At 39.4% G+C, this 7,226-nt stretch overlaps 1 non-coding gene across 1 annotated transcript; it reads right to left on the minus strand.

Annotated features, from left to right (window-relative positions):
* Window positions 1-2,812: 2,812 nt before the first annotated feature.
* Trnas-uga lies at window positions 2,813-2,887 on the minus strand. Its single transcript has one exon. It is a non-coding gene; the product is annotated as a tRNA-Ser (tRNA).
* Between the last annotated feature and the right edge of the window lie 4,339 nt (window positions 2,888-7,226).

The raw sequence follows: 7,226 nt of genomic DNA on the forward strand, positions 1-7,226 counted from the left end.
AGAAATGATACAGAGTGGCTCCAGGAATACTCTTCTCAGTTTAAAAAATTCCAATGACCACCATACATCCCAGATATGAACTTAATTGAGCATATCTGGGATGACTTTGCAACGTGCTGTTCAGAAGAGATCTCCATCCCCTCGTACTCTTAAGGATTTATGGACAGCTCTGCCGGATTCATGGTGTCACTTCCCTCCAGCACTACTTCAGAAATTAGTTGGGTCCATGACAGGTCATGTTGCGGCACTTGAGCTTGCTAGAGGGGGGGGGGGGGGCTACACGATATTAAGCAGGTGTGCCTGCTTCTTTGGCTCTTCAGAGTATATCCTCTTCCAAATTTCACAGCTAACATCCAAAGGTCATGGTTGCCTGAAAACATTACGGTATTCTAGGTCGTACAATTTAAGTTTAACAGAAGATACTGAGGAGTTTATTGCGGGAAGTCTTGTTCATGTGGGCTTATAACACTACAGGCTACTACTAACTTAGCAGTACACCGATAATGTTACTCTTGTGAACGGATTTGAAGATCACCGTGACGTGTATAACAGAGTATCGGACTAGTCTTCGATTCTCAAAGGATTTCTGTTGAAAGGAAGTTGTAGAAAAACAAACGAGAATCTAATCAAGATTCTTTTAGTAATAAAGGAAACAGTAACTACGTAAAAGCAAGCGATCGTCAGCCTAATTAGCGAAGTTGTACCAAGTACTAGCACTGTTCATAAGTAATATTGGGTGTTAATACTTACTTTACTTGATACTGAAATACTATTTTTTCGTATAGGACACGAGACAATACTGCATTTTTGCAAGCAATACACCAGTGGTTTTACATGAATGGCACAGAGGGGGTATTAAAACATTTTGGCAACAGCTGTGTCTCAGTAGCACTCACTATCTGTATATTAAAGTAAAAAGCTAATGATCATTGCAAACAATTGTTAATGGTGGAATAATACTATTTGAATGTCATGTTTTTTACCAACTGAATTATTTAGAAATACTATAACTCAAATGATTTCCTGGAGATTATGTGCTCTACTCCAATTACTATTTGTATTCCCAAGTAGTATTCACTTCTTTATATCACATTGCTCAAATGGGGCATGCGTTCTCTACATCATCTACATTCTGAATAACAGTAGCTACTTACTTATGATAGAACAGTAATGTTGCAAAATTGGTAGTCGCACTCCATTTGCACTGTTATTCTACGTAGAAAGTAAAGCTGGCTCAGCAACTCATCTATGAGTAGACCACATCTAGAATGAACATTTTGGTTAAGACGCAATAGGAAAAATACCTTTTAATTACTTACGGATGAAAATTTAAACACCATTACTTACAAACCCGTACAGTAGTTATTCCTCATGCTGGTTACTTAGTTTCACTAGCCAATAACTATTCTGTATAATCCGACTTTTACACTTGTAACTCTACTATCGTACTGTGGTTTCAATAAGAACAACATTTAAGCAAAGATTTTAGACCTCTCCTAGGAAATTACGCTTTAGTGAAACTTTAAATATCCTATGAAAAAGGCATGGAGTAATTCAGAGACACGATTCACTGAATAGTAAAAGAATCTATTGCTTCACAAATGTTATTAGATGTTGTTGCAGAAATCAATTACTTTCCTTAAGTTCAATAAATCAGAATACTCGAAGATATCGTAGCACTTGAAATAGGACCATGTCTAGGTAAATGGCTAAGGATAAAATATGGGTGCTCGACACAATTCTTAGGGAAGACAAACTTATTATTGGATAAGAAACCACATAACTTCTCCATGCTGTCATGTAAAACTCAGCTGGTTATTTGAGACGAAGGTCGTGGCCGTTGCGACTTCAAGTGGCTACTCACAAAGGCGACAAACGTATGCAAGGATCGTACTATGTAAGAAGTTCTGAAAACTATGTTCTTAGGGTTTGATTTTTTTTTCTTTTTTTTTTTTTTTTGTGCAGAGGTGACCAATGTACGCGATCAATCACGAGACACATTACTTCCACGGCGGAGGTGTGTTACGTAATGCTGCTGTTTTTCTTGCATGGTTCAGGACACAAGACGTGACTACTTTTCATGCTAGGCACCGATTACCTCTTACCACCACGGAAGCTTGGAATTCGACCGCCAAACTCACCCTTTCTCCTCTCGCCTTGCCTGTTTTGTAGCACAGTGCTAAGGCACTTCGTTCCAGGTTTATATAATTATAATCCTGGTTACCCTTTGTAAGACCCAGTGCTGTAAATAGAGACTTAATATTTCGTTACTTTCGTTGGTCATTACTTCGATAATTACGCACATACTGGTAGATTAATTCTATTGACGAGTTATTAGGAAAACATTTACATGGAAGAACATAAAAGAATATTGTTCTACAGGCGTCAGAGTAAATAAAAGCAGACAAAGAAGTCATTGAAATAAGTAAACTTACATCGATATTAGTGTAACAGGTTGATTAACTACAGGGAATATTCCACCCAGGTAAAGTTGACATTTGGAAGTTAACGAAATTTGCTGTTAACACAACACTGTTCATAAGTCAATAGGTAAAACAGGTAACCAACGAAAATTGTGTAATGGAAATAAAAGAAATAAAAAGGAAACATGAGAAATGTATTCTTGAGCGTAGACAGGAACTGAAAGAAACACAGCTCTTCTCGTTCACGTGGTGTTAGAGTAATAGTCTAGAACCAGCATTAACAATGATAGCGATTAGTGAAATACTGATAATTTCTAGTGCACATATCTAGGGGGAGGTCAAAGCATGAGAGTTTTTCGTTATTAAACATCCTGGCAGATTAAAACTGTGTGCCGGACCGAGACTCGAACTCGGGACCTTTGCCTTTCACGGGCAAGTGCTCTACCAACTGAGCTATCCAAGCACGACTCACGACCCGTCCTCACAGCTTTAATTGCGCCAGTACCTCGACTCCTACCTTCCAAACTGTGAGGACGTGTCATGAGTCGTAGCGAAAGGCAAAAGTCTCGAGTTAGAGTCTCGGTACGACACACAGTTTTAATCTGCCTGGAAGTTTCATATCAGCGCACACTCCGCTGCAGAGTCAAAACCTCGTTCTGTTTTGTTATTGTTGTTCTTACATCAAATATGTTCGAATGTTTGTGAATCCCTGAGGGACCAAACTGCTGAGGTCACCGATCCCTAAACTTACACACTATTTAAACTAACTAATGCTAAGAACAGCACACACACCAATTCCCGAGGGAGGACTAACCTCAGGCGGGAGGAGCCACGCAATCCGTGACGTGGCGCCTCAAACCGCATGGCCTCTCCACGCGGCCTGTTCCTAAATTAATTATGTAATATATGCACTTGGCGAATTTAAGGAAATATGCTCTTCAAAGGCAATATATTTCTGAATTTCAATATCTTTGACATTATGCTATGTCCCACGATATTTTCGTTACTTCGTGCGTTTCAGGTTCCGGTCGGTGCAGCTGTTCGCGCCAGAGAGCACATGTATCTAGCAGTTGGTTGACGGCAGCACCACTATGAGGCGTGAAGTGACATGCTGCCTGAGCGAAGGGGAGTCTGAAGCAGCCACGTTAACATGGTGGCAACGCGGGTTGCCGTGAGCAAGTCGGCCAATACTTCGTTCGACGCCAGGTCCATGCAGGGCGCGCACCTGGCCCTGCTCATGTTATCGCTTGCGTTGCCTGGAGAGAACGCTGCTGTCGCCGAGGGAAGGAACAGCAGCAGGAATGGAGTTGGGAGTACGAAAATCGGAGTGTCCTTCAAATGTGCAGCTGTACTGTACGGCAGGCAGAGTTTGATGTAACCCCTGGTTATAGCATAGCACGTAGGCTGAGTGCATTTTCCATCGGTGTGGTTAGTTTGACGAGCTTTCAGTGTGGTCGTGATTCCGGATTGTGGGAGAACGTGCCAGCGGAGTCACCCACCTGAAAGTAGTTAGTGCAATGGCAGTGAGTTGGCATATGCTGGTGATAAGTCGAACAGTGACATGGTGCCAGGGAGACACAGAATCCAAACAGAAACAGAGATGGACTGTGAACAGTCAACATGGAACATGGTGTTTACCTGTTTGTGACGTAATATAGCATTGGGTTCCTGCAACAGATGGTTTTTACATCTGAACACCCTTATAGGTCGTTGGCAAATAGGGCATTAGAGTGACTTGTGTCACTGTGAAACTTCCCCTTAGAACAATTATACATGACTGTGCTTAAACTGACACACAATATTTTTTTTAGTGCAACGCAATCTGACTTTCAATAATCCCTACAAATGAATGGCCCTGACTAACATTAACCTATACGTTTCACAAATCACTTACCTCACAAAAATCTTGGTTACTCGAACTACTGCAATACAGCGAGCACCACTACTGCCAGCTAAATAAAAGATTCAAACTACGGAAGGCACTAACTACTGATAGGCATAGACAGCAAATGAAAGATTTTAATAGAGAACAAACAAAGTATTTACCTTAATAGACATAATATATATAGCAGTTCATGACATCCAGTCTTACAAATTTCAAAACTCCGCCATCTCTCTCCCCACATCCACCACTGTTGGCGGCTCACCTCCAACTGCGCAACGCTATGCGCTGTTAACAGCCAACAGCCGAACACTACAATGGCAGACAACAATGCAAACTAGCCACAGACTGCACACAGCACAGCCAGTGATTTTCATACAGAGCGCTACGTAACGTTGCCAATAAGAAAACATAAACAGCCTACTTACATAGCCTCCATGCTCCCCACAAAAAAATTTTACAAATTGTTTTGGGCAGTGGCCAATATTGATTTGATAAAATTTTTCATAATTACAATAACAAAGATATCAAATGCACACACATATTGATACAATGTTGGTCAAAAGCTAAAATTTTCTCACTGTCCATAAAGACAGTCCTGATCATTCATCACAGTAAAACTGCCATTTCTTTTCACAAAGTCTGAGCAGTAAAAGACAATGCACACGGAAGTAGTGGATTTCTATGCAGTCTTGAAGAAGTAGTGTTGTCCTTCCAAGAGAAAGACAATGACAATGCTGACTCTTGACATGCAGACAGGTAACGGGTCACAACAGAGCAAATCCACAGCAGAGTCATTCGACGTTTTGAAGAATATTGGTAGGTAGGTCATCACAGAGCAGACCCACTATAGTCTTGGTAGGGTTTATGGTATTGGTGGGCCATCAGAGGTGCAGACCCACTGCAGTCCTTGTAGAAATTATAGTATTGGTGGGTCATCAAAGATGCTGACCCACTGTAGTCCTTGTAGAGATGGCCAGCAGCCATCTGTTGTGACTGTGCAGGTACACAATCACCATTGAAGAGTCTTGCGGATAATATAGCAAGTCCATAACCACCACTTGTGCAGTCACAAAGTTTTTGGAACTGTCCTTAGAACGAGCAATGCTGTTATCCAGTCCCTTGCTGAATTATTAACACACATGCAAACACTAACAGTCCCTACTTCTCACGTATTGTCCATATACTATGACCAACAGAAACGTGTGCAGTGAAATGGAACTTACAAGTTACTTAATTTGATGAACTGGTGTCAATAACAATTTTATAACATAAGAATACAATTACAAAGGCACAAAATACATCATTAAAGAACATAACAATACAGATAACATTTGTAGTACAGGCTTTACAAAAGAATCGAAATAACATATACATCAGTGTTACAGGAATTATGACATGAGTACATACATAAAAGATCAGAATAACTTTCGAAACATCAACTTCACACATGAGCATTAAAACAGAACAGAATAAATAATGTGTAAACATCTTTACAAAAAAAAAAACATATTATCAGAGAAATTCTACAATGTAACTCTCATCAGATAAACACATAAAGACAGGAAGAACACAAATGTACAACAGTACACAAACACATAGCGGAATAACAGAAAGGGAAAGGACAGGGTTTGTTTTACTGTAGTATCTTGCAAACAAAACTTTCTTTACCTCTTGGAGATCTCCCTTCGTTCTTCATTATTTCAAAAAGTACTATCTATACCTGCTTTCTGTACTATTTTCGTAAAACTTCTCAATGCATTTCTTCCAATTCATCGCAACTCATTCTCTTATATAGTCTACCCCCTCTTAAGCTAACTTAAATCTACTGAGCTCAGATGCTAAACTAAGGGCCGAGACAATGCAGCAGCATAAAACAATTAATACAAACAGCAATGAAAAAAATGGAAATTGTCAAAGCAAGCTGCAATAAATCTAAGTTACCAAGCAATGCAACATTACAACTGATATGAGCCAATGTGCAGCAACAAGAAAAATAAATCAGTAGTAAAACTAGCTTAACGGAGTCATACAAAGTGAAATTTAGTAGCACTATGCCTGGCAAACAGCAGCAGCAAATGCAATATCTTATATCTAAACATGACAAAGCTGAATCAGAAAAAATATTACACTAAAGATGGCCATGTCTAATACCTATGTCACATCTTAATACTAGAGTGATGCATCATGATAAGTTACTGTAGCAGACAAGTTACCAAATCGTTTAAAAATTATTTATGCAGTTCCTGTGAGGGAAATGTCTATTTATGTGTCCTCATTTTCTTGGAAGTAGATGATAAATTTATAATTGACTGGATCTGTAGGCATAAAATAACTATATTAGTACATCTATTAAATTTTATTTTAACCAATGCTGCAGTGCAGCTAGAAACTAGATATTAAAGAAAATGAGCAAATTTGTACAAAGGAAGGCATGAAACATCATTCATTAGCCATATGGCATTTCATAAGGTAGTAGAAATTATCTCAACCCTCGTAGAAAGACGCTTGCCATAATCAGGTGTGCAGATGTAAGTATCATTCCAAGTAACGAGTGTGTCGTATTTGCGATGCTTTCTACAAATCAATGTCAACAGTGAGGATAATGGCCTCTTTTTTTTTCACCTAATGGCTTTTTCTCCAGGGGACTCGCACAGCTGGTCGCCCGTAACGCATTACGTCAAGGTCAATTAGCTTTCTTACCGAAATATTTATGACAGCAGTTTGCGCTACAGTGACAGTCTCATACAAAAAATTTCACAGGTCTAGAATTTGCGTTACAAATCCGTAGAAACAAAATCCTATGAATATAACAGTGCCCAAAAAATTTTCAGTGGCACTGTGATACATTCACACATGTACACACATTTCATAATTCTAAAGTACGATTCTTGGTTTCCAACATCCTTCTCCACAAATCA

The sequence above is a fragment of the Schistocerca piceifrons genome, chromosome 4 (assembly GCF_021461385.2).
Source record: "Schistocerca piceifrons isolate TAMUIC-IGC-003096 chromosome 4, iqSchPice1.1, whole genome shotgun sequence".
NCBI classification, from domain to species: Eukaryota; Metazoa; Arthropoda; class Insecta; order Orthoptera; family Acrididae; genus Schistocerca; species Schistocerca piceifrons.